Source organism: Lynx rufus, unplaced genomic scaffold (genome assembly GCF_022079265.1).
Source record: "Lynx rufus isolate CCGP_SWC_20201006 ecotype Redwood Valley unplaced genomic scaffold, mLynRuf1.p SCAF_7, whole genome shotgun sequence".
In the NCBI taxonomy this organism is placed as follows: domain Eukaryota; kingdom Metazoa; phylum Chordata; class Mammalia; order Carnivora; family Felidae; genus Lynx; species Lynx rufus.
Window position 1 is genome coordinate 27,985,915 of NW_025814889.1, and position 27,517 is coordinate 28,013,431.

Genomic DNA, 27,517 nt, shown 5'->3' on the forward strand with positions numbered 1-27,517 from the left:
TTAAGTGTATTTTTAGATTCAGTTTGCTAGCATTTTACTGAGGGTTTTTACATCGTGTTCATCAGGGATATTGGCCTGTAGCTCTTTTTTAGTGGTGTCTTTATTCACTTTTGGTATTAGGATAATGCTGGCCTCATAGATGAATGTGGAAGTTTCCCTTCCTTCCCTATTTTTTGTAATAGCTTTGAGAAGAATTAGGTATCAACTCTTTAAATGTTTAGTAGAATTCATCTGTGAAGCCACCTGGACTTTTGTTTGTTGGGAGTTTTTTATTTACTGATTCAATTTCTTTGGTGATTATTGGTCTGTTCAAATTTTCTATTTCTTCCTGGTTCAGTTTTAGTAATTTATATGCTTCTAGAAATTTACCCATTTCTTCTAGGTTGTCCAATTTTTTGGCATGTAGTTTTTCATAATATTCTCTTATAATTATTTGTATTTCTGTGGTCTTGGTCATTTCTCCCCTGTCATTTGTGTTATTTGAATCCTTTCTCTTTTGTTCTTGGTAAGTCTGGCCAGAGGTATATCGATTTTATTGATTTTTTTAAAGAACCAGCTCATTTCATTGATCCATTCTACTAGTTTTTTTTTTTTTTAGTTTTTAATATCAGTTATTTCTGCTCTAATCTATATTATAATTTCCTTCCTTCTGATGACTTTAGGTTTTGTTTGTTCTCTTTCTAGCTCCTATAGGTGTAAGGTTAGGTTGTTTGAGATTTTTCTTGCTTCTTGAGGTAGGACTGTTATTGGTATAAACTTTTCTCTTGAAGTGCTTTTGCTGCATCCTAAAGGTTTTGGACCATTATGTGGTCATTTTCATTTGTTTCCATGTACTTTTTTATGTCTTCTTTTATCTCCTGGCTGACCCATTCATTGATTATTAGCATGTTATTTAAACTCCATTTATTTGTGGTCTTTCCAGACTTTTTTCTTGTGGTTGACTTCTAGTTTCATAACACTGTGGTCAGAAAAGGTGCATAGTATGTATGACTTAAGTCTTCCTGAATTTGTTTAGGCTTGTTTTGTGGGCTAATATGTGAGCTATTCTGGAGAATGTTCCATGTGCACTTGAAAGAACGTGCCTGCTGTCTTAGGGTTGAATGTTCTGAATTATCTGTTAAATCCATCTGTTCCAGTGTGCCATTCAGAGACATTGTCTCCTAGTTGATTTTCTGTTTTGATGATCTGTCCATTGATGTAAGTGGGGTGTTAAAGTCCCCTACTATTATTGAATTATTAATTCATTTATTTATGTCTGTGATTAAGTCTTTTATGTATTTGTGTGCTTCTATGTTGGGTGCATAAATATTTATAATTGTTCTTTTTGTTGGATTGTCCTTTATTATTATATATATAAGTGTCTTTTTCTCTTGTTACAGTCTTACTTTTAAAATTTATTTGGTCTCATATAAGTATTGCTACTCCAGCTTTAACATCCATTTGAATGACAGATGTTTCTCGAACCCCTCACTTGAAATCTGCACGTGTCTTTAGGTGTAAAATGAGTCTCTTATAAACAACATATAGATGAGATTTTTTTTTTTTAATTCATTCTGTCACCCCTATGTCTTCTGACTGGAGTGTTTAGTCCATTTCTATTCAAAGTAATTATTGATAGGTATGTATTTATTGCCATTTTATTACTTGTTTTATGATTGTTTCTGAAGATCTTCTCTGATATTTTCATGTCTCTCATGTTTTGCAGATTTTCTTTAGTGATATATTTGGATTTCTTTTTTTTATTCTTTGCATGTTTATTGGTGGCTTTTGATATACGATTACAATCAGGTTTGTACATAATAACCTCTTCCACACATAGCAATCTATATTAAGTTGATGGCTGTTTAAGTTTGAACCTGTTCTTTTCTCCTCCCTTCCCCGTGTTTTAGGTATATGCTATTATATATTATATCCTTTTCTTCTGTGTGAGTTCCTTGGTTCATTTTTTTACAGAAATATTCACTTTTACTACTTTTGCATTTCCCATCCTTATACTATCACTTTTGGCCTTTCCTTTCCACTCAAAGAGTCCCCTTTAATATTTCTTGCAGGGCTGGTTTAAGGGTCACAAACTCCTTTAGTTTTTGTTTGTCTGGGAAACTTTTCACCTTTCCTTCTATTCTGAACGATAGCCTTGCTGGATGGAGTATTCTTGGCTACAGATTTCCCCCGTTCAGCACTTTGAATACATCATGTCATTCCCTTCTGGCTTGCCAAGTTTCTGTTGAAAACTCTCCTGCTAGCCTTATGCTTTTTCCCTTGCCAGTTACTGACTTCTTTTGTCTTGCTGATTTTTAATATTTTTATGTACATTGTATTTTGCCAATTTAATGACACTATGTCTTGATGTGGGTCTGCTTTTGTTGATTTTGATGGGCATTCTCAGTGCCTCCTGGATCTGGATATCTGTTTCTTTCCCAAAATTAGGGAAATTTTCAGCTATTATTTCTTCAATTAAATTTTCTGCCTCCTTTTGTCTATCCTCTTCTTCTGGGACTCCTGTAATACAAATGTTATTATGTCTGATGGAGTCACTAAGTTCCCTAAGCCCATTCTCATTTTGCATAATTCTTTTTTCTCTCTTTTGTTCATCTGGATTACTTTCCATTACCCTGTCTTCTAGGTCACTAATACGTTCCTCTGCTTCTTCCATCCTGATGTTCATTCCATTAAGCGTGTTTCTCATTGTTTATTGAGCTCTTTATTTTTGCTATGTTATTCCTTATCTCTGGGTTTCACTCATATCTTCCACTCTTTTCTCAAGTCCAGTGGCTATCCTTATGATAACTGCTTTAAATTCTGTCAGACATGTTACTCATATCTGTTTTGCTTACATCTCTGGCCGTGGCCTTGTCCTTGTTCTTTCATTTGGGATAATTTTCTCTGTCTCATTCTGTCTGCCTCTCCTTCTGTTTCTGTGTGTTAAGAAAGTCAGCTATGCCTTCTACTCTTGAAAGTAGTGACTTTATGAAGAAGAGGTCCTGGATTGCCCTGCAGTGCAATGTTCCCTGTTCACCAGAACCTGGCATTTTAGAAGAGTATCCTATGTGTGTTGTTTACAACCTGCTGTTGTGTCTGAGTCACTTTTCCTTTCAGTGCACTCGTTTGCACTGACTCTCTACCAGTTGTGGCTGTTCTTGCTCTCTGTGGTGTTAGTAGGACCCAGGCAGGCCAGCTCTGAGGGGTTCTACCTGTCAGGGAACTTGGGAGTGGAGCAGTGATGTTAGCAAAATTTACACTGGGCCACTAGTCCAATGCTGAATCTCCTGAAGTGCTGTAGCAGCTGGGGTCTGTGCACCAGAGCAGCTGGGCGGGGCAGGGGTGAGGCAATGAGGCCGGGCATGGTGCAGTGGCTGGATACAAATGCACACTGGCAGCTGTGCATCAGCGGCTGGGCAGGGTACTCACAGGGCTTAAACAACATTTGCCCTGAGCCCAGGGTCCAGGCAGCAGGCGTGGAGTGGGTGAGTCCTCAGGAGAATTCATGGGTGTGGCCCGCTGCTAGCAGGTTAGGTACCTGTTGTCTGTGCAGCACTGCCTCTCACAGATGGCTGTGTTTATGCAGGGAGGAAAATGGTGTCTGCCAGCTCCCTCGTTTTCAAAGATGTCCCCCAACATGCTCTAAAATCAGTATAAACAGATCTGTCTCCTCTTTGCCCCTGGCTTTGTGTTAACTGTTTTTATGCTGCCTCTCTACGCAGGCTGCTATCTCTTTAAGGGTGGAGACCCAACTACCACTCACCCTCTTAGCTCATCCACTACTGAGTCCACTGACTACTGAAACTCCAGGTTCCAAGTCCCACTGGTTTTACAAACTCCTGCAATTCAGCCTCTCTGGCTTTTAAAGCCAAATACTATGGGGATTAGTGTTCCTTATGTCTCTGTTATGAGGGCCCACTTCTCTGCCCTATCTGTGCACACAGTTCCATCAGTCTTCAGATCACCCTCCAGTTTGTCTTGGATGTGGATGGTATCTAGTTGTAAATGTGGGACAGGATGAGTTCAGGGTCCTTCTTCTCCACCATTTTCTTGGCTTCTCTTTTTTAAAGTCTTTTCTCCATATGCTTTGCCTTAGCTTTCTTCATATACTTTTCTTAGTCAAATTTATCCTCAACCCAAAACCTTTCTTTTGCTTTATTAAGGTTGGTATTGGTATGATCCTCTTCCTTGGTATCTTTCACAATACATTTCTACATTGGTGGTCACTGGTGAACCAACTTCCCTTCATCAGTAAACACTGTTTTCTTATTCACTTAAAATGTATCATTACTTGGTTTCTGTGATTTGATTTTCTGTGCCTCATCAGTATTAGGAGCAGACTCAGTTTGAGGCCTTTTGTTTTTACCACTTTTTCTTCCAATTTCCCTTTCATCTGTTTCACTCTTTCTCCTCCTCTTCCCTTTCTTCATGATTAATACCACTGGCCAGCTTGCACTCTTCTTTTGCTTCTGGTCTCTTTCTACCTTACTGAAGAATGGACATTTTCTCATTGAAATAAGCTCTGAATTCTACCTAGTCAATTGCAAGACACAGAGCCCTAACTCATTAGCAATTCTTTGGTCAGTTCTTTCTACGTTTTCTGAAGAAATCTTATTCATGGTTTCACAGCAAGACCAAAAGACATAACACATTTGGGTGAAGGTAACTTACTCAAATCAAATGATTCTTCATCATTCATCATATATGAATGAGGTAGAAAACAAAATACCTTTGAGCTCTTTCTTAATTGCTTATCTTAGGCTAAAAATGACTCTAGTTACTTATTAATTTTTTCCTCTAGATATCCTTAACTTTTTCTGGATTGATTTTTATTTCCTTCATAGGCACTTTATTCTCAAGAAGTTGCTACACCATCCTTTTTACTTCTGAGAGAAGTAAAATTAATAAACCTTCATCATCTACTTGGCAGGTCTATCTGTTCTGTGAATGTGAGTTGCCATCCTCTGGGTAATCAAACTGAAGAACCCAATTCACAGCTCAAATGTCCAATACCCTGGCTGTAGTATCAGGAGCAAAGAGCACTGTCAGCTCTCTTGCAGATAAACTTATTGCAGACTTCCATTTTAGTCATCTGTTGCTGTCAACCACAGAAGTCATGAAGAGAAATACCAGAGTATATAGGCAGTAGAAAACTTGGTTTAGACACTAAACCTCTTTACAACTGAAAAAATATATATGTTTTACTTCTTCAGATGGCTTTTCAAAAAGGAATGCAGGATACTTATTTTTTACCACAGCTCACAAACTATGTAGTTTTGTTCCAAACTGACAGTGGTGGTATATTTTTTATTTCCTCACCAACATAAACATATTTGGACTTTTCCTAACTTAAGCATACAAGGTCTTTTACAGATTTGATTTATTTTGCCTAGAAAAAAGCAAAATAAATCTTTCTGGGGAAGATTTTTGATAACACCACTCAGTATAGTATCAGCAAAGTTGATGTCTAAGATTCTACCTTATCATGAACTAACTTTTGGAGACTGGTATCATGAAAACTTATGGCTTCATTCTTATGTTTAAGAAGTCAAACCAGTAGCAAAACAAGTATATTTATACAGTTGATTTTCTCAAACATCTCGTCTCAGATCCTTTCTATCAATGATGAGACTACTGGAAAGTCACAATTCTTTCCTATTTCTTGAGAAATAGATCAGTTCTTTCTTACCTATTCTTTTCTTGAAAATCTTTTACGTATACTCCATTGTATGAAATCTTGCACTGAATGAAATCTGAAGCCAACATAATTTCCTGCCTTATAAATAACTTGACCTATTGCCTGGCTCCCCACCAAAATCTTTCTTGACTTCTGAAGTCCAGCAACTTTACTAAAAAAGGCCCAGTCACACACTATGCCCTTTCAATCTTCAGATTCCAGTTGTCTTTTATTTCAGAAAAGCTTAATCTCTAAGCATTAGTTTTGCTTCATTAGCTTGGGTATTGTGTGTACAATTATATATATAATGGATCCTCTCTGCCTGTCTTCTGTATCAGTAGTCGACAAACTGAGGTACACTGGGGCTACATGAAGACTTCCCAAGAGATATGTGCACACAGACAGTGTTAAGGCAATCAAATTCCAGATCTTCAGCTTCCATCTTTTCTACTACTGATCTTTCTGGAAATGTACCTGCAGCTAAGGTCAGTCTCTTTCTCATTTCCTCTTCCCCTCCTTCACAGTCATTTTTCCCACTTTACAAAAGAAATGCATACTACTCACTAATCCTATCTAGTGCATTTCCCTGGAATATAAAAACTCTCCAGGATGTCAAACATAGAAATCCTCCCTTTAATCGAGGCAGTACAACAAGGATTTGTTCTTCCCTCATCGTGTATATATACAAGTAACATATATTTTATTAAGAAATGGAGTATGTGGGCCTGTGCTAGTATATTATAAGTTCAGATATATAGCAGAATGAAGGAGTAGTGAGGGCATTTTCACTTAAGGACCGTACATCTTCTGTATCCTTATTATTGTAAAAGAATCATCGCAACTTTGGAAGACTTCAGCAAACACAAAGCAAAGAAATATTGAAGGCAGCAGTATCTTACTGTCTCCAGGCAACGCATAGTAAGTCTCTGTGCCTTATCTATTTATCTATATTAGAATTAGAATTCAGCTGTGTGATCGTCGTCATGGAGACATACATTAACATATTTATTTGAGCTGAAAAGTCAAGTTGGACTTTTACCCACAGAGGAAGTCTGATTTGAAAGATAAACTTGAAACTGAAGACTAGCTTTGTCAATTAGATTAAATGACAATCATTTTACTTAGATTGAGTGATCTACATTTATGGCTGGAAGGTTTTGATAAAAAATACATTTCAGACATATGTTAAAACAAAAAATTTCTCTAAAATCTTACTGTATATTGGAGAATATGTATTAAAATTAATAGTGTTTCTAAACAACGCTTTCTAACTATTTTGGGTCGGACAAGGTGTCTCTAAGTAAACTAGTAATAGGTTTTAATCATCATTTGGCAAGTCTTAGTTAAGCTTTCTTGATAAACTTCCCTGAACTGACAAAGTGATAATAAATCCCTCTGCAAGTCAAGTGGTTTCCATTCTTTGCTTTCAACCAGTGATTGAGCAATTGAGTTATCAGTAGATACATCATTACAATAATTTATAGATCACTTTATGATTTCTGGTACATAACTCAGCAGGATGAGAAAAGTTAATAAATGATGCAGTTCTGGCCTATTACAAACACGAATAATTTAAATCTCAAGATGTTATGTCATTATTTGACTGTGTATTTGACTCGGTTCAGTTCTCTCATTTCTAATCTCTATGACCTCACTATTTTACTGTACCATCTTTGTTCTTGCACTCCTTCCAATTATGTTTTCATTTCTTTGGTAGTTTTTTTTTTTTTCTTCAACTTCTTTCCTGACTTCTGCTTCAAATTTTACCTTTAAGTTTACTTATAATTAATTTAAAAGTTGTAGTTTAACCATTTCCCATCTTGTATATGATGTGAGATAGGAACCCAGTATTATTCTCCTTCATCTGAGCAATCTCTTGCCTCAGCATCATCTACTGAAAAATCTATCCATCTCTCCCCACTGATCTACAATACCAGTTCTCTCAGAAATCTGAGTTCTAGGGGCACCTGGGTTGAGCGTCCCACTTCGGCTCAGGTCATGATCTCGCAGTTCGTGGGTTCGAGCCCCGCATCAGGCTCTGTGCTGACTGCTTGCTCAGAGCCTGGAGCCTGCTTTGGATTCTGTGTCTCCTTCTCTCTCTGCCCCTCCCCCGCTCACACTTTGTCTCACTCTGTTTCTCAAAAATAAATAAATGTAAAAAAAAATTTAATTACAAAAAAAAGAAATCTGAGTTCTATATATAGATGGCTCTGTTTCTGAATTTTCTATTCTTTCCAATGACCAACTTTTATATCCTTATACAACACGTTGGTTTAATTATTAGTTTTATATTATCATTAAATAAGGAGGAAAAACACTTTGTTCTTCAGGAGTATCTTTGTAATTTTTGGATCATCTTCTTTAAAAAATTTTTTACACCAATATTCTATTGATTGACCTTTTAAAATATAATTTTCTATAGAATTCTAATGTCTTTTTTACAACTGTGAACATGATCACATAACATTTTCTTTTCTTTCTTTTCATTTATTTGTTTATTAAGTTTTTAATTCCAGTATATTTAACATAGTATTCTATTAGTTTCAGGTGTACAATATAGTGAGTCAACAACTCCATGCATCACTTGGTGCTCATCATGACAAGGGTACTCCTTAATCCCATCACTATTTGCCCCATGCCCCATCTCTCTCCCCTCTGGTAACCATCAGTTTGTTTTCTATAATTAAGAGTCTATGTCTTGGTTTGTCTCTTCTCTTTTTTCCCTTTCTTCATATGTTTTCTTTCTTAAATTTTGTACATGAGTGAAATCATGTGGTATTTGTATTTCTCTGACTTATTTCGCTTAGCAGTGTACTCTCTAGCTCTATCCATGTTGTTGCAAATGGAAAGATTTCATTCCTTTTTATGGCTGAATAATATTCCATTATGTATATATATATTTATGTATATATGTATACATTATACATATAATTATACATATATAAATATTCCATTTATGTATATATATACACACAAACACACATACACACACACACACACTTCTTTATCCATTCATCTATCAGTGAACATGTGGGCTGCTTCCATAATTTGGTTCTTGAAAAATAATGCTGCTATAAACATACAAGTACACGTACCCCTTCGAATTAGTGTTTTTGTATTCTTTGGGTAAATAACTACTAGTGCGGTTACTGGATCTTAGGGTAATTCTATTTTTAACTTTTTGAGGAACTTCCTTACTGTTTTCCACAGTGGCTGCACTAGTTTGCATTCCTACCAACAAGTGCACAAGGGTTCCTTTTTCTCCACTTCCTTACACTGGTTATTTATTGTGTTTTTGATTTTAGCCATTCTAACAGGTGTGAGGTGATACCTTGTTGTACTTTTGATTTGCATTTTCCTGATAATGAGTGATGTTGAGCATCTTTTAAGTCCAGAATTATAATGTTAGGTATCACCAAAATAACAACAACAATAAAAATAATAATAGTGTGAGTAGCAGTAATGTTAAAACCCCCCAAATCTGTTAGGAATCTGATTCTAAGTGCATTAAGAGAATTAACATCTTTGCAAACTTTAGTCTCCCAATACATTAATAGGGCGTTTCTATTTAATTGGATCATAGTTAATGTTCAACAGAAGTTTATAGTTTTCTCAATAAAGGTCATAGACATTATTTGTTAAGATTTATCCAAATGTTATTTATATTGTGTTGTATATTACATTCTATATTGTAAACTGTGTAATTTTAAAATTACATTTACTATATAACTACCATGGAGAAATCCAGCAGATACCACCTTCACCAACTGGTCGAGGTTAACACTACTAGTAATGTCATGTTGTATGATAAAATCATCAGGTCCAGTCTCCAAAAGACCTCACCATTACTCTCCAAAAGTGACAGGGCCCTAAAAAGAAAAGACCAAGGAATAGCTGCAAATTGGATTAGGATTAAATAGATACAGCTACCTGGATTTGATCCTGAAGTAGACAAAGGGTGTAAGTAGAAAAACTGGGAAAATCCAAATAAAGGCATAGGTTAGTTAACATTATTGTACCAGTGTCAACTTCTTAGTTTTGAAAAAGTAGAGCATGGCTATGTAGGATGTTAATTATTTCACAATAAATTGTTCTTAAAATTATATTCTCTGTCTTGTTGTTGTTGTTGTTGTTGTTGTTGCTGTTGCTGGTCTACAGAAATTTAATTGGCTTACCTATACTAATTTTGCATCCAAAAACCTTGCTTAACTCTCTAGTTAATTCTAGGAATTTAGCTATAGAGTTCTGGAAATTTTCTACATATCATTTGTCAATAATGACAGCGTTTTTTTCTTCATCTCCATTCCTACACCTTTTCTTTTATGACCCCACCCCCCACCTTATTTATGACCCCACCCCCCACCTTATTCTGCTGGCTAGGATCTCTGGTAGGATCTCTATTCTATTCTATATTGAATACAAGTAATATCAGGGTCCTTATCTTTTACTGACTTAAATTATTTCCTCTAACATTGGCTGTAGCAACATTTTTTCTAGGTACGTCTCCTGAGGCAAGGGAAATAAAAGCCAAAATAAACTATGGAGACTATATCAAAATTAAAAGCTTCTGTACAGCAAAGGAAAGAACCAAGAAAATTAAAAGACAATCTACTAGATGCGAGAAGATACATGCAAATGACATATCCGTTAAAGGGTTAGTATCCAAAATATATAAAGACCTTAAACAACTCAATATCCAAAAAACAAATAATCCAATTTAAAAATTGGCAGAAGACACGAAGAGACATCTCTCCAAAGAAGATATCCAGATGGCTAAGAGACACACGAAAAGATGATCAGCATCACTCATCATTTGGGAAACGCAAATCAGAAGTATAAGGATATTGCCTCACGCCTGTCAGAGTAGCTAAAACCAAAAACACAAGAAGTTACAAGTATTGGTGAGGATGTGGAAAAAAAGGAACTCTTGTGCACTGTTGGTGGGAATGCAAACTGGTGCAGTCACTGTGGAAAACAGAATGGAAGTTCTTCAAGAAATAAAAAATACTATTACCCTAAGATCCAGTAATCACACTACTGGGTATTTACCAAAAAAATACAAAAACACTAATTCAAAAGGATATATGTACCCCTATGTTTATCACAGCATTATTTACAAGACTCAAGTTATGGAAGCAACCCAAGTGTCCACTGATAGATGAGTGGATAAAGAAGAAGTGCTCGGAGCCTGGAGCCTGTTTCCGATTCTGTGTCTCCCTCTCTCTCTGCCCCTCCCCCGTTCATGCTCTGTCTCTCTCTGTCCCAAAAATAAATAAAACGTTGAAAAAAAAAATTAAAAAAAAAAAAAAAAAAGGGGCGCCTGGGTGGCGCAGTCGGTTAAGCGTCCGACTTCAGCCAGGTCACGATCTCGCGGTCCGTGGGTTCGAGCCCCGCGTCAGGCTCTGGGCTGATGGCTCGGAGCCTGGAGCCTGTTTCCGATTCTGTGTCTCCCTCTCTCTCTGCCCCTCCCCCGTTCATGCTCTGTCTCTCTCTGTCCCAAAAATAAATAAAACGTTGAAAAAAAAAATTAAAAAAAAAAAAAGAAGAAGTGATACACACACACACGTATACATATACATGCACACATACACAAAGGAATATTATTCAGCCATAAAAACTAATGAACTCTTGCCATTTTCTTTTTTTATCAAAAAAAATTTTTTTTAATGTTTATTTATTTTTTGAGAAAGAGAGAGAGACAGAGTGTGAGTGGAGGGAGGGGCAGAGAGAGAGAGAGGAGACACAGAATCCGAAGCAGGTTCCAGGCTCTGAGCTGTCAGCACAGAGCCTGACATGGGGCTCGAACCCAATGTCACCCAAGCTGTGAGATCATGACCTGAGCCAAAGTCAGACGTTTAACTGCCTGAGCCACCCAGGCGCCCCTTGCCATTTTCAACAACATGGATGGAGCTAGAGAGTATAATACTAATGCTAAGTGAAATAAGTCAGTCAGAGAAAAACAAATACCATGTAATTTCATTCATATATGTAATTTAAGAAATAAAACAAGCAAAGAAAGGGGAAAAAAGAGAGACAAACCCAGAAACAGACTTTTAGCTATAGAAAATAAACTGACGGTTTCTAGAGGGGAGGTGGGTGGGTGGGGGAATGGGTGAAATAGAAGATGCGGATTAAAGAGTACACTTATTGGGGCATCTGGGTGGCTCGGTCAATTGAGTGTCCAACTTCAGGTCAGGTCATGATCTCACCATTCATGAGTTCGAGCCCCACATTGGGCTCTCTGCTGTCATCACAGAACCTGCTTCAGATCCTCTTCCCTCCTCTAGCACTGCCCTCCCCCCGCGCTTTTCCTCCCCCACTCACTCTCTCTCAAAAATAAATAAATGTTTTTTTTTTAATTTTTTTAACGTTTATTTATTTTTGAGACAGAGAGAGATAGAGCATGAACGGGGGAGGGTCAGAGAGAGAGGGAGACACAGAATCTGAAACAGGCTCCAGGCTCTAAAGCTGTCAGCACAGAGCCCGTCGCGGGGCTCGAACCCACGAACTGCGAGATCGTGACCTGAGCTGAAGTCAGACACTTAGCCGACTGAGCCACCCAGGCGCCCCAAAAATAAATAAATGTTAAAAAAAATTAAAGAGTACACTTATCTTGATGAGCACTGAGTCATGTGCAAAACTGTTGAATTACTGTATTGTTTCAGTGTTACACCTGAAACTAATGTAACACTGTATGATAGCCATACTGGAATTAAAATAAAGAATTTTTTAAAAAGACTCCATTGTCTCTGTTGATGACCACAGATAATCTTAATTGCATCAGAAAAATCTAAAAACAAGTCAGTTGTTTTTACTTTGAACATTACCACAGAGATAGCAATACCATTGTTTTTATTTTCAAATGCTAAAATGTTCACTCAAAAGGCATAAAAGAGTACAACACAAAGAAAGCAAGGGAAGTAACATGAAGACAAAAAAGAAAAGCAAAATGGTATTATGTTACTAAAACAAAATAGAAGCTGTGACATTAACCATGTTAACCTGTAGACAACATCCTCCCGACTTTACTCTCCCCTGTCACAGTGTGCAGCTGTCACTGAGAAGTGGCTGCCCAGCCAGAGTCGACATTTCTAAACCTTCCCCCAGGTACCCCAGGTAACTTATGGATAGTGGTCTTAGGAACAGTCTTCCCCAGAAGGATGTCAGTGCAGGTGGCTGAAGGTCGGTTCTCAGGTTCAACCTGAACCTTGCAGCATGTGAGGTGTGTGCTCCTGCTCTTTCCCCAACCGCTGGAGGCCTCAGAGGCCCACGTTACAGAAAGTCACCTTCAGATTAGGAATGCCTTCAATACACCGGTTATTAGCAATAAGTACACTTTGACTAGGTTTAACCTATTATACTTTTTGGAGTCCATTTATTACAGTAGTTTTCACTAACATGAAAACTGGTATCTTTGAGTGGGGAGCAGACCAAACAAAAAAACTAAAATATATGGCCACTGCTTAGCAGCCACACAGCAGCAAATAAAGAAACTGAGTAAAGGATGGGAAGATCATTATGTCGTGTAGTCACAAAACACTTAATAAAAATATTGCCTGCTGAAAGGAACCCATGGTGATAGAAGTAAAAAAAAGTGGTTGCCTTCAGGGGAGCAAAGCAGACAATTAACTGGAAAGAGACATACATCTGGGGTAATGGAAGTATTTTAGATCTTATTTGGGGTAGTGGTTTACAACAGATGTACACGATTGTCAAAACTCACTGAACTGAATGCTTAAGAGCTGTGTGTTTACTGAATGTAAAGTATACCTCAATTATTTTAAATGCCTAAGATAGCTTCAAAGGCACAGTGGTATCTACCAAGTGTATAGCTGGGGGGAAAAGGAGATGGAAAACAGAATACTAGAATAACAATATTACTTTCTGCTCTTACTGAGAATTTACAAGAAAGAAAGGTGCACAGGCAATAACTAAAGAGATTTGAGAGTGGAAATGAGAGGGAACAGAGAATCCAGAAATTTGGGGGCTCCAAGGGCTAGAAACACTGACTATTTCTGGATTTCATACAGTAAGAAAGAAGGCTGAAAAGCTTTGAGCAAAAATGGTCCATTAGGTTTTCTCAGGTAAACAGAGGGAAGTCAGCCTTGCCGCAGATCTGGTGAAGTACAGCACCCAGACAGTTGAGAGAGGGAGGAACAGGGTTAAGGAAGCAAAGGAATAAAATAGGATTTTCTGGTGCACTTTTTGGTTAGAGTGACCATATTAATTTATTGTCCAAACTGGGATAGTTTTCAGAGTGAAAGGGCATTATTACTCACCATGCACAAGAGATATAAACTAAAACTCTCTGCCAGTCTTCGACATGTAGTCACTCTATTACTAGCACATGGAATTAACTGGAAGAAGATAGATCAGAGCCAACTAAGTTTCAGAGGAAATAACATGGACAAAAACCCCACAAGCCTTGCCTATAAGCCTTTGACCCTTAAAACATGCAGCCAAAATTGCAGGGACAGAAAGTAGGAAATAAAGGTTACATAGCCTCCAAGGAGGACATATTCCCCAATGTCGACATGAGTTGACCTTGGAAAAAAACAAACAAGAAAGAACCTTCTGGAAGGCAGAATTAGGTCCTAGAGAATAATGAACAATGGAATTCCCTCTAGAGACCAGGACCAGAGTGTAATCAAGGGATATCTTCTAACCTACGCAAAAATTTCTTCAAAATGTTTCTTGCCATTTCCTGCTTTTGTTATTGTCAATATTCCTAATTCTAAATGTTCCCTCAGCGTTAGGAGATTAAACATAAACTTCTAATTTGCTAATTGGGCCCAGTACAATAAGTTATGGGCGCTGAAACATAACATGATGGTAGTAAGAATAAATCCAAAAAGTCTTTTACAAAGATCACTGACCTGACTGCCAGGAGGCCATGATTCTCTTCCAACCTTCACTATGAGCTGTGTGACCCTGGGTAAATCATGACTTCTCAGGACTTAAGTTCCCTCAATTAGAAAGTGAATAAGAGGATGCCTTCCAGTTCTAATAATTCTAATTTAAAGTTCTTGACCTTGCTGACCCAAAAGAACTACAAAAATCCTCTATAAAATGTCATTACCTAGAGAATACATAATAAACTAGCTGGTCTAGTTTTATAGCAAAAGCTACTCAGCACAATTCTAAAAAGTTATATTGGCAAGAACCATCCTGGCACTCTTTCATGTCTTGAGTTTTCTATATTATTTTGGTTTCATTATAGTACATTAAGGAATAAACTAGAACTTTTTTTTTTTTAAACTGAGAAAAGACACTTGCCTTCCATTTCATTAGGCTTTAGAAACTAATCCAAAAAGAAAGGAAAAAGCGCACTGTACCTAAACATTTTAATTCTTTTATAGTATTTCCAGATTAAAAGTGAGAATATTTTAAAAACCAATTGCAATTTGGAGTAACTTTCAATCTAATGATACCATAATAAAATACTTTATCAGTCATACAGTCAACAAGAATATTCACTGAATCCTAAAAACATTATTTTTTCAGATAATTAAAATTTGAAAAATATATCTGCTAAATTTCAACTTGTGAGGTTCTTTTTAATTTTCTGGAAGAAAATACCATTTGGGACTCTGCCTTCTTCACTGAGAAAAAAAAGATAAAAACTAATATTCTATATTAGTTCACGTATATTATTAGTATATTATTAGTTCACATATATTATTATTATTGTATATATTATTATTCTATATTATTCACGTATAAAAATAAAAGCCAAACATTTTAAGAGAGTAAGGCCCAAATTCTGTTAACTTCAAATCACTGTATGTTGGGACAAAGAAAAAAAATGGCAAACATTTTTCAAGTCCTGCTATCACATACCCGAGTATCATCAGTGAGTTTCTAAATTAATCACATTTATTGTCACTGATTATAAACTATGAAACTATAGATGTTGGACTAATCAACTCCATTGTATCTTGGGAAAAGTTCATTCGATAATCTGTTGAGTGGATTAGTGAAGCAAAAGAAGAAAAATGAGATTAAGTACCGTGAAAATACCTCAAATCTGACAGAAATTTGCAGGTGTACCTCAGAATATACAAAAATTTAAGTAAGTTTAAATGATGGAAGATTTATAAGTGAAATATTGTTTTAAAAACGACTTGAGACTATTTAGACGTATTTGACAAGTCTCAGGTAAAGGAAGAAATGCTTTCTTTATGATAAAATTACCCCTTAAGAAAATTCTTCACACATTTAGATGTTTCCGTACCAGCACAGATGTTGAGAAGTCTCTTGTTTGCTTTTATTCAAAACACTTTACATATGACAATTTTTTCCTTCTCTTGAAACTTGGAAGACTTATCTTTCCTTCTGTTCTAGGAAACTGTCTTATGTTATTTCTTGGATGATTCTCTCCCATTTTCTCTTGTATTAGTGGGCTGCTACTGGACCTGCTGGTTTATGTCACTAATGACTTCTTCCTCAAATTTATCTTTCAACAGCTCAGTGAATTTTTTTTAGCCTTTAGATTTCTAATTTTGGGAGTTATTTCCCATTCTTTAATTTTCCTTTCCTTTAATTCTCCTTTTTTAAAAAGACTTATTTTCTATGCAAAACCTTCTCACATTTTTAAAGACCTGTTTCTTTTCTTTTTCTTTCTTTTTTCTTTGAGAGAGAGCATGTGTGTGTGTGCAAAACCAAGAGCGGCAGGGACAGAGTGGGCAGAGGGAGAGAGAGAGGATCTCAAGCAGGCTCCATACAGCTCGGAGCTGATCAGGGCTCAAGCAGGGCTTGATCTCATGACCATGACATGACCTGGGCTGAGCTGCTCAGGTGCCCCTATAGTTTGTTTCTTTAGTTTCTTACTGCTGTCTCTATAGTTTCTGTCTCATCAGAGCTCTTCCTTTGTGTCCTTTGGGTTTATTTTATCTCTATCATATTGGAGTCATACCTAAATATCTGGTGATCCTTGGCTGTCTATTCCTACTTAAGTGTAAATTATTAGTACAGCAAGTTGGCAGCTCTGTCTGTGTCGGGGGTGGGGGTGGGGAAGGGAGCTTGTTGAAGGTGAGTGTCACTGAAAAGCAACCAGGGCAGCAAGCTGGCTTTCTCTGTGGGGGAACCCCTACGGGGACTTTCTCTGGGATCATTCTCTTTCTCTGGAAAATCCTCTAACACTGTGTTTGGTACTTAGAAATGTGGCTCCTGGTGCTCACTGTTCCTGTGTCCCCATCTTCTGGGTTGGGGGAAGGTACTTATCTGGCTGGGGTTAGACAAGGACCTGGGTGTCCAGCTGGTCCTTTTACAGACTTTCAGCTGGTCATCTGTTTCTAGTGCCATGCCTCACCTCCTCCTTCAGTCTAACCTTTAGTTACAGAACCTTCTAAGGTAAAACTGCTTCCTGACACTATCCTCTTCTGTAGGTGCTTAGGTTTCGCCTTCCTCTACTCCACTAAGTCATGGTATCATACACTTTCTGTATTCATATTTATGAGAAGTACTGATGTCACCCACTTTTTATCAAAAAAAAAAAAGGTGGAATTTTTGTTTCTTATTTCCTTTGTTTTGAATAGACATTTTAACAGGAGAAGGTGGAAAGTTCTTTACACGTCATTGTAAAATCAGAAGTTACAGTTTCTGAGTTACTTCACATACCATTTGTAATGGCTGAATTTACCACAGTTTTGGTCTTCTCAGTACACATTCCCAAATCTCTTCTTCTAATTCATTTGGAGAAAGACTCCCTCACTCCCTGAGACCCCGTGGGGTTTTCAGTCACTGGATGCACGTCTGTGGCAGCACTGGTGAACACGCCCCAGGCTGGCCCACCAGAATACTCCGTTCTCTGGGCCACAGTGATTATTCACCACATGTGGAGCCAAACTGAGTTGATCCATATCTTCTCTGTGGCCAATCACTAGATGTGCGGCTCAACAAGTTCTCTTCCTGTTGAGATTGCTAAACCAGGAAGACGACAGTCTCAAGCTGCTGGTGGTCATTTTACTGGTTATATGCCTGTCTGAATAATGACGAATAAAGAAACCAGCAGAGCTGAAAAAGGGTCCAGATGAGATCATTTGAGTTCCTGGCTGCAACCATGCTTGAAGCCAGATGCACCTCTGGAAACCATAGCTATGTAAACAATTAAGTTCCTTTTATTTTCATAAGCTGGCGTGGGCTGGCTTTCTTTCACTTGCAACCAAAGGAGTCCTGATGAATTCATCATTTAATCAAAATGTTCCAAATTAGTAACACTTGAACTATAAAACACCACTTCTTCGCCAAAAATTAAACAGCCTAACTTCTTTTATTAAAATAAAATCACAATCATAAGTAACATATATGTATGTCCCTTCTATCTGAATATTCTCATGTTTCCAGAGTAGAAGGATCTTTGAGAAGGAGGCATATATACTCTGTAGTATTACAAACCCCAGAGTCACTAGCCTACAGAATGATTTTCTTCCAGGTACTTAAAAAGGTCTTGTCATTTCTTTAAACCTTCTCCATCAGTTTTTAAAAAAACTCAAGTTGCATGGTTATCTTACATAAAGGCTATGTGGAAAAACAAAATAATATATCTCAAAATATTTGTTCCATTAGGAGGAAAAGTTTGGTTGATATTCAAATAATTATTCAGCCTCAATCTCTGACCCAGGGACTGGAAACAAGGATAATTTCAACCCAAGTATTTTTGGGAAGGAAGATGGTAATAACATGCCTCCAAGGAGACAGGTGGGGATGCTTAGAAGTCATGTGTTCCTTGGATGTTCTCCCTGGTGTAACTTCCCCATTACTGTCTGCAGTCCATGTGCTCACCAATCCAATGGTCATTGTCTAAGGCTCTAGGTTTGAAGATGTTGCCTGCATCTTTAGTGATTTCGAGTACATTTAGAGGCCATGCAGGTAATCTAAAAACAATGAGTAAGCTAAGCATTCTAAATGTGTTAGAATTACTTTATTTGCATTAAAGAGTAAATCTTATTAAAATTCAGTCTCTCTCACTCTCTTTTTTTATTGGTTCAAGTCCTGGGAGTTTTTCTTTTTCATGCATCATTCCTATCTACTGCTTCTTGTTCATCCATGATTTGTTTCATAGAATTATAAATAATAGATTTTTGGCACTGATACTCTCTCTATGTAAAGAAACCGTGTATGAGTAGGAGCTAATAATAATTGATAGTAATAGTTCAGTTTATTGAGCACTTAGTATGTGCCATTCACTGTTCTAAATCATTTATATGTAATAAGTGATCTTGCACTCATTTCACCTCCTTGAGGTAGGTACCATTATCCTCACTTTATAGACGAGGGCATGGAGACACTGAGAGGGATAAGCAGCCTGTGCAAGATCACATAGAAAATAAGTTGTAAATATGAATACAAGCACCCTGCCTCAAGGATCTCTGTTCTTAAACTATTACTCTGCACTCCCCAAAGAAATATGCCATCCTATTACAGTTTGAATTGTGTCCCACAAAATGTTAACTTAAAGTCCTAACCCCTGGTACCTGTGAATGTAACCTTATTTGGAAGGGTCTCTGTAAATATAATTAGGTTAAGATGACATTATACTAGATTAGGGTGGGTCCTAATGCAATATGATAGCTGTCCTTATAAGAACAGGAAAACTGGGACACAGAGGAAAGACATCCATGAGATGATGGGGCAGAGTTTGGGGTTATGCTGCCAGAAGCTAAGGAAAGCATGGGGTTACCAGAAGCTACAACAAGCAGGAAGGAGTGTCCCCAGAGGTCTCTGAGGGAGCATGGCTCTGCCAACACCTTGATTTAAGACTTCTGGCCTCAGGGACCGTGAGAGAATACATTTCTGTTGTTTAAAGGTACGCAGTTTATGGTACCTTGTCATGACAGCCCTGGGAAACCAACATACTGTCTTTCCCTTGTATTGAAATATACCATCTTACCAATGTGTCATTTCCTAGTTTCATATAGATGACAGTAGGAATAACATTAACTGTCCTCTGAATTCTATGTAAAGAAAATCAACAGCCAGGGGTGGGGCTGTGAGAATGAAAAACCCAGCCTCCCATCCAGTTGGGGCAGCTAACCTACCCTCAGCTCTAGCTGATCACTGTCACATGAACAGTTCAATTTTCACAAGAACCCAGAAAGTGGATTTGTACATTAGTTAAAAACAAATTAAATTAGTTACTAGTTAAAATAACACTAGTTAATAACTAATTCATGTTTAAAACAAACACTGTGCAAACAGGACACATCCATGGACCAAATCTGACCACAATCTCTGCTGTTTTCTTTACTTTGTCCACTTCCCCTTGACCACTTTCACTTGACCAGGCCCTAACTGGAGTCATCCAGCTACCAGATCTAGGAAGCAGGCACAGTGTGGGTACGTGAGAAGCCATGTGGAAGTCAGCGCTGTAGGACTAGGAAACCCTCTTTGAGATACAGAGTGTAGCAGATGCAGAAGAATCCTACACACTTTTGAATCCAAGACTGAACACGTGCACTCCTCTGGATCCGTACCTGGAGTCTAACACTATTCCTCTATTCTGTCAGCTGGCCTTCCTAAGGCTTGCTTTTTTTTTTTTTTTTTTTTTTTTTGTCAGTCTGATACATAAGGGACTTAGAGCTTTACTGGGTAAAGGTTTTGGGTAAGTCTAGGACATGATCTTGGTATATCTCAGATTCACTGCCATTTCATTCATAGCACTGTGTTTATAACGTAAGCATATAACTTATAATTCCTAAATTTCTTATCTCTTATGTGTATATTTGAACGAAGCCTAAGTGGATTGCAATAGCTCAGAGCTGCCTTTCAGTATTCACCATCCTATAACCTGTGAAAGTTGTCCTGAAACCTGGAAACATTTCTGAAAACAAGTTTTGTGAAATTGAAATCAGTTCTACAAAATGTGACTTTATTACTCAGGCTTGTTAGAAAAACTTCTAAAATATAAAGAATTGTTCTGATTATGTTAACATCAACTCTAGCCCAATAGGCCTACTACTATTTGGTAGCCTTAGAATCTTCTGAGTCCTCCTTGGCTATAAACATTGCTTCAGTATCTACAGGAGTTCAGACCTATTTGATACGGTATAGAAACTAATGATTGCTACTGGTAAGTGAAAGGAAGTACTTGATATGTTGCCAGGACTCTCTCTGCTACATTGAGATATTAAATTCAGTGATGCAGTTTGGCACACTACAGTGTTTGAGACCTGGAAAATTGACAAACATTATTTTAGAAAATTTGTAGAGCAAAGTTAAGAAGTGAAATACTGCAAAATCGGCCCAAGTTCATCTCATTTAATGTTTTGGGCTTTTAAAGTTTATTTTTGCTTGAATTAAAAATATCTCAATCTTCCACTTCAAACTGATAAAATCATACTGAAATTCACTAGCTGATATTTCTCACAAAACCCCAAATAGTCAGGAAAGCCAATTTTATCCACATTTGACAGATGAGGAAACTGAAGCTGAGGGCGTTAAATAACTTGTTCAAGGTTGTTAGTGACAGAGGTTAAAGCCTGCACTCAAACCTCCTGATTCTGAGTTCAGTAACCTTTCTCACAAATATGTCATGCAGACTTTTAAGACCAGGCTGTTTAGCCATTAGGATAGCCAGACCTGTGATCAAAATTGCCCTTGATTTTTTTTTTTTTAATGTTTATTTATATATATATATATATATATTTTTTTTTTTTTTTGAGAGAGAGAGAGAGAGAGAGAGAGAGAGAGAGAGACAGAGCGTGAGCAGGGGAGGGGCAGTGAGAAAGGGAGACACAGAACCTGAAGCAGGCTCCAGGCTCTGAGCCGTTAGCACAGAGCCCACCGCTGGGCTTGAACCCAAGAACCATGAGATCATGACCTGAGCCGAAATCAGACGCTTAACTGACTGAGCCACCCAGGTGCCCCAAAACTGCCTTTGATTTCTGATGTCACATAAATCTTTCAAATGTCTGTAAATCTGAAGTTTCTCATTTGTAAAATGGGAGTTAAAATTATAAAACACATGTGAAGACCATAGCACAGGGTGGGCACTGAACAAATGCCAGTTCCCTTCTCTCTCTTTCTTCTACAAGATCCCTTAAATCTAAGTAGATCGTCCATTCTCTGGTTCAAAATCTGTATGATTGGTGAAACCTTAAATAACTATAGAAAAGTAACTCAGGGGATAGGCAGATACTGAAAGCACAACGATAAGCTCATTGTCACAGACAAAGAAGACCATAGCAGAAGTTGTTGTCATGTATGATTATATAATGGCCAAGAGAGTGGTTTAAAAAAAAAAAAATCCATGATCTTGAGTCTTGTTTTTAAAGGGGCAGGTTACATCAAAACATCACGCCTTGAACTCATTCTCTGCCATGTAATAAATATGGCTCATTGTCTCCAAACACAAAATATTCAAAACATATCAAACAGGTATGACATACTTCCAACTTAATGGAACTGTTTGAGACTCCAAAAGTAGGTTATCCCAATAGCTATCATGTCCTACATCAGCCAGGAAAGAGATTCCTCAGGACCACATGGCTAGTCAATGCCACAAAAGAATTTAAATGCTAACTCCTTTGTACCTCCTCTCTCTGGCTCACTTGGGTGAGAATGAAGTAGGGGCACGCATGACCGACACTAGGTGGGGATGGGCCTGAAAGAGAGGCAAGAAGTTAAGGGGGCTGCAGATGTGGGCAGGAGGGAAGCATAAGCTCAGAGCTGCTAATGTCAAGAGGCATTCACAGGCCTACTACCACAAAAGCTAAGCAATTAGCAAATCCGATGCTAAAAATATTAAAATGCATAACATGATTTAGAATATTTCTTCCAATTTCAACTTAATGCTAGGGAATTACGTGCCAATAGCTGTCTTACATTTGTGACTCCAGCTCTTGGCACACTCCTGCAGAACTGGGGTTGTGTTATTGCATATGTGGGTGGTTATTAAATGCTTTATAATGATTATGTTAAAGGTTATATTCCTCATACACATAACTTCACTTACTATTATGAGTTAGACGTGTACATGAGTAGACAATGGTCTCCTTCCATTAAATGCAAACTGGCTGAAATTACTGTTTAAGTTGCCAGGTTGTAAGAGAAAAGAGAGCAAATTAATGAGGGTGAAGTTGTATAATCAGTTTATAAAACAAATCATGCTGAGGTCAAGGCTGACATCGCCAACTCCCACACATCTAAGTACCCTTAAAAATGTGACCTTCTCTTTTTTCCCGCCACCACTGCTCTAATTCAAGCTGTTTCTTATTTCTCTTCCATTCACATGCGGTTGATGAATCATTTATCTTGGCAAAACATGAATTCCATCATGTCACCCGTCTCAGAAACCTCTGAGGGCTTCCCACTGCTTGAGACACAAAGGCCCAACTCCAAGGCAAGGCATTCATGGCTCTCCTAAATTTGGCCCATCCTTCTCATTCAGTGGTTCTCAACCACTCGGGGAGCTTTAAAAGATAAACAGGCGTACATCTTGTGCCCCAGAAATTTTATTTATTAGTTCTGGGGAAAGATCTAGGGACTTGTATTTTTAAAAATATCCGTGGATGACTTTTATTCACTGCCAGGGTTGAAGCACTGGTATAATTTTCCCACCTATTATTTCACCCAACATGAACTAAAGCTTCTGTTCCAGCCAGTAATGCTGATTTGTTTGTTTGTACCTCTATTTCTCCATCACGCTGTTAATCCAACTTGGAATATCATTTCCTCTCTTAGCTCTTTATTTAAATTTAAATCTTTACCATTCCTCTAAGACTAACTGAAATCCCACCACCATCTTTATAACCACTGTGAATCATAATGATATTGCCATTCTGATAACCCCAAGGGCATGCGTTACCTTCATGAAGTACTTTATGGCAATTAATAACATATTGTTTGCACTGCGAGTGTTTTTTCCATACTTCACTCCCTGTATTTCTGGCTCCTGGAGGGAAAGTCAACTTTTCCTAGTATCTTTGGTTCTCATTCCCTAGCCCTTTGCACCTATGACAGCATTAAACATAAAGCAGACATTCACTCATGTGCTCAAAGCTTACAATGACTAAACATATTAAAGTCTCCAAAATTTATGAAGTGTATTCTTATAGCCTGACAACATAAATTATCAACCTTTGGCATTGTTGATGCACACACTGATGGGTTTTTCATGGGAAGCATCACTACACCCATACAGAAATGATAATTAGTTGTCCACAAAATCTGATAGGATGTCAAACACAGGGTTGGTTGATGCCTATAAATGTGTTTTCTCTATAGACAGAAGTACTTTCCATGTTTATATATTCATTTCTCTTAAGTTCATAGAACAACAGAAAGGGAGAAGTAGTAAAATGTCAATACGGTACTTAAAATGACCCACCCATACGATCAAACAGCTGAAGAGTCGTTTACAATGAACTACTGTGGGGAGGCCAGAAGTGCAAATGCTCCCTTGCCCTCAATTTAGGAGACATGAGAGTATCAGTAACCTACAGGTAAATGTCTTTTATGCAAATACTGAAAGCCAAAAACTTCCTGGCATGAGAGCATCCAGCAATATGTTGAGCCACTGCCAGAGCTCCAGCTCAGGCTCTCCTGTGTCTTGAGCAACCCAGAAAGGTACTATCCTGCTTCTAGGGCATGGGAGATGTGATTCCACACTCCAAGCTAAAACTTCTCTGCAAAACAGTATTATGCATGGTAGCTGCCTGTGGTTAAAGTACCACTGGTACATATGAGTTAAATAGTCTTGGGAGGCCTGGCTGAGAATCTAACCACTATTTATAACATTGTTTTTGTGGAAAAAAAATGTTTTCCGCATTCCAAACAACAGAATTAGATATGAACTTTTGGAATACAGTTTTTTTCTTAGATTAGGAATTGACTGTATCTTGTTATTTACACTATGGTCAGTATTTTCCTAGGATAAGATGGCAGAGTGGGGGCGGGGGGGGGTGGTCTGCCAAGAGTGCAGAATAGGAATAAATAGTTGCCATGAATACAGACCATATGTGACTATAAGGGTGAAAGACAGATGATAAAAGAAAAATCCAGGCACATTACTAATTTATTAAGCAAATATTTACCAAGAACTATTAAGATTATGCTGAATGACATGAGAAACAAAAATTAAACAAGAAGTTTGGTTTTATTTATAGTCCTCACAACCTATGATGGGAGATAAGACGGACATAAACACAAGTAATAAAGCTGCCTGGTAAAATGTGCTAGGACAGTGATAAAAACAAAATATTGGATGAAGTCAGCAGAGAGAGAGACGGAGACAGAGTGTGTGAAAGCTAGTGCTTCTAGCTAGAGCAATCAGGGAAAGTTCATGGAGGAGCATGCACCTGGGCTGAGCCTGGAGGATTTGCACAAGATTTCAACAAGCAGAGGACACGGTAAGATTGAAGGAGAGAACATCCTAGAAAAAACATGAAGTAACAAACACAGTACACATCAAGCCACAGAGGCATGAAGAATGGTGAGAATTCAGTGAACAGAAAAGAGTCCAGTTGGCTAAGGTGAAGGATATTTTTAGGAGCTGGGTAGAGGGCTTCGAATGCCACGCAATGGAACATGGATTCCATCCAACAGGAGATAATTATATTAGTTGACACTGGTCAAGATGACTTTTAAAGCTAAGTTTTTGAATAAATAAACATTTAAGGTTTAAGCACTAGTTCATTACTAAATACCTCCCTTCGATGATCACGAATATATAAATCATTTAGAAAAGCCATACAAAACCTTAAAAAAACTGAAAAACATAGTTTTAGTGGGAAAAAAACTTTTAAAAACATTACGTTTGACATTTAGTCAAGACCTAATGACTAGACTTAATGAAAAATAAAGGAACATTTTGAGGTGTTAATCTCACTTTTAAAATGATACCACGAGTTTAAACATTACAATTTTAGTAAGCATATGAAATTTACAAAGAAATAATCTTTCCACTATTTTCCAAGACCAGTAATTCAATCTACAAGGCAACTCTAAGATATTCTGAGAAATTTGAGAGTTCAAAGTGTCACAGATACTGGACTTAATTCTTTAGATGTTAAATCAATCTTAAGCTGTGTTAAAATGGATAAGATCAGACTTACTTGAGGTGATTTGACTTAGTAAATGTCTTCTAAACTTCAAATTTTCAGTGTTGGATGAGACACGGCATTCATCTTTATCTGAAAAAAAAACGTAATGGAAGTAATGAAATTGCAAGAATTGATAGGTAGCTTATAGAAGCCAATTATTATGATTACACCTTAAAGACTATAATAGAGTTATATGAAGTCCTATAAAACTGACATTACTTATACTATGTATAATTTAAGAACCTAAGATAAAAATCTTAAGCTATGCCCAAAGACTTCTAAAATAGGAGATATAATACATTTCCTTCATATATTTTTATGTCAATCTCCTCAAAATTCTGAAAAATATATTATTATTCAAGATTGATTGACACCAAATTCTTTAATATAGCCAATAATCAAGCCCTATTCAGTACTAATATCATGGAGAACAGGGAAAGATGAAATTGCATAAGAGAGTTTCTGTCATCAAAAAACCCACAAACCACAAGGGGAGACAAACAACTCCATATCAAGAAAGATATAATAAGTGCCCCAAGAGGGACAGAAGTGAACCAATACCAAGAATTAGAAAGGTGGCAGTGTAAGAGTTAGAAGAGAAAGAACTGATACACAAAGGTGGCACACTAATCACTGAATTGACAGTGGAGAGCAAAGGAACATATCAACTATCCTTTAAATTCTAGAATTAGATCCATCAATAGATGAATACACAAGATGTACTATAATTAAAAGTACACTTATCTTGATGAGCACTGAGTAATGGATAAAAATGTTGAAACATTATTATAGTGCAAACCAGAAACTAATAGAACACCGTATGTTAATTGTACTAGAATTAAAATTTGGAAAAAAAATCTAGAATTGGAAGAATTCAATACTTTTTTTGAGATGGCTGTGCAAAAACTGGCAGTGTCCACAAAAGGCAGGTTTAAAGTTCTTGGGAGGATAGGAAAGAAGAGTTCTGGGGAAGACAAAAGTTACAAAAACTTGTTCAAAATAGAGCACAGGACCCAGATGACATAAGGAACTAGAAGCAGGTCAGCAGTAGAACTACGGTTCCACGAGAACAAGGTAGGTTTGACTCCTTGGGAAAAAAAGAGCATAAGAGTAGGGCTTCACTCAGGATGACAGGTAACAAAACACCATTCTGACTCTCTTTTCCTCTGCTTTATCTGTTTGGTGAGACAGGGCAAAAGACTGGCCACATATGACACCAGTCTCACTTTCTCTTAGAACTTGCCTGCCCAAACCCACATACATTCTCCTGTCATCTACATGGTAAACTCAACAGGGCAAGTTAAGTCAATCCAGTTGGAATAGGGATAAGATTCCATGCAGATATAAACACACTCTTTTAGCCAGTTTCCACCCACATAAAGTTGACATTTTTATTCTAAACTGAGTTACGTCATGTCTACTTCTCAAAGGGTTTAGAAGTTGGAAGAAGGAATATATGGTATAAAACTCCAACAAAAGGTATGTAAACCTTTGAATGGAAATCAACCTTAATTATATGGAAAATGAGTTTAGTGTAGAACCTGTCAGCCAAAGTGAAGTTTTAAATTTTCTAAAAACATTCAACAAAGACCTAATACTGAGACTTAATGAGGTTAAAGAACATTATTAGAGATGCAGATTTCTAATTATGGGGTCAATGCCTTTAAAAGATATAGCACTATTCACAATTTTTACTTTTTTGTGTCATTTTGGTGAGTTGTATTTTTCAAGGAATTTGTCCATTTCATGTAAGTTGTCACATGTATTGACATAATGTTCAGAATATTTTACCCTTTAGATACTTCTTGGATCTCTAATA

The 27,517-nt window shown here is 37.3% G+C and overlaps 1 protein-coding gene across 3 annotated transcripts in view; it reads right to left on the bottom strand.

Annotated features, from left to right (window-relative positions):
* The window catches only part of ZNF438 (zinc finger protein 438), a 134,099-nt gene that overhangs the window by 68,415 nt on the left and 38,167 nt on the right, over positions 1 to 27,517 (bottom strand). For all 3 annotated transcript variants that reach the window (XM_047065207.1, XM_047065208.1, XM_047065206.1), the window contains one exon: positions 25,711 to 25,788. The gene's annotated coding sequence lies outside the window, so the exon portion shown is untranslated. The remainder of the gene's footprint in view (positions 1 to 25,710; positions 25,789 to 27,517) is intronic.